This window comes from Aptenodytes forsteri, unplaced genomic scaffold, assembly GCF_000699145.1.
Source record: "Aptenodytes forsteri isolate BGI_AS27 unplaced genomic scaffold, ASM69914v1 Scaffold257, whole genome shotgun sequence".
Taxonomy (NCBI): Eukaryota; Metazoa; Chordata; class Aves; order Sphenisciformes; family Spheniscidae; genus Aptenodytes; species Aptenodytes forsteri.
This window is the reverse complement of record NW_008795194.1, coordinates 10819858-10821077: the sequence shown is the minus strand read 5'-3', so window position 1 is coordinate 10821077 and position 1220 is coordinate 10819858.

Below are 1220 nucleotides of genomic sequence, written 5' to 3'. Positions count from 1 at the left end.
CCCGGGCGCCGGCTGCGTGTAGCCGGGAACGCGGGGCTTAGGCCGGCACCCCCTACACGGGACCGCGTTGGAAATCCACGTGTCGGCCTTCTAGCGCTTCCTGTTTGTTCGAAGGGGGGAGCTGTTGTCGGTCAGGTGCCGCCTGTACGCCTGGGACTTCGGTTCTCCTCACTACGACCTGCAGCCAAGGCCACCGCTGTCCCCATCCCCCGGGCCGCCTTTTATGGAGGAGGGGGCTGAAGAACAGGCTGCCGCTGCCGGACCGGGGGAGTTGGGATGGAGGAGACGCGCTGGGTAGTAAATCTCCCTGGGGAGGACAGGCCCAATGATGGCACGGCTGGACAGCTGCAGCCCGGGCGTTCCTAAGGAGTTCGGTGCAGGCTGTGCTTCTCGGCTTTAAATTTGGCTACACTGAAATGCTACTCTGCTGCTTTCGCTTTGTAATAAAGGCTGGTTTGCTTACACATCTTTCCCTGGAGAAGCATCCAATCAGTTACTCAGAGGTGGCTGACAAGGAGTAAATCTACATACCGGCTTACTGTTACCTGCCTGTAGCTATCTCTTAAGTCTCAATGCCTTGAAATGGGGATGAGACATGTTTAGTTAAATTCATGTAGAGGCTTAAGAAACAGTATGCCTTCTTCCATGCATCTCGGATAACGCGGACGTACTATTCTTACAAAAACATTTCTGCTAGCTCGCAAAGCCTGCACCATCCATTTGATTACACTGGTGACTTTCTTCTCCAAGAATGTTTTTGTTGCTAGTGTTGACAGCTACGCATTTAATCTTAGTCGTGGTGAACAGTACATGCATTATGCACTCTTCGTCCAAAGCGATGAAGAGCTAAACAGGCTACTCTCGAGAATTCATAGGAGACTATGTAGGCCAGATGATATTTACACTTTGATAACTAAGGATTTTTTTAATACATAGGAAATAGCTCCTTTCTCTTTCTTCTCAAACTTATTTTGCAGCGTTCGGAAATAGTTGGACTCGGTTCCTTGAATTAAGCAGCTTTCAAATGTTGTAATATTCCCAGTTCCATTTGTTTGAGCTCTTCTGCAAACCAAAAACAGTCGCTATGTCTTGTTAAGGGCTTAATTTATATCTTTCAATTTTGCATTTGCAGTAGCATAATATTTCTCAATATTTCTCAGTGTTGTTAGCTGTTCAGAAGAGGTAGGTGCTTGACTGAAACCGTTTACTTTCAGTCTGCA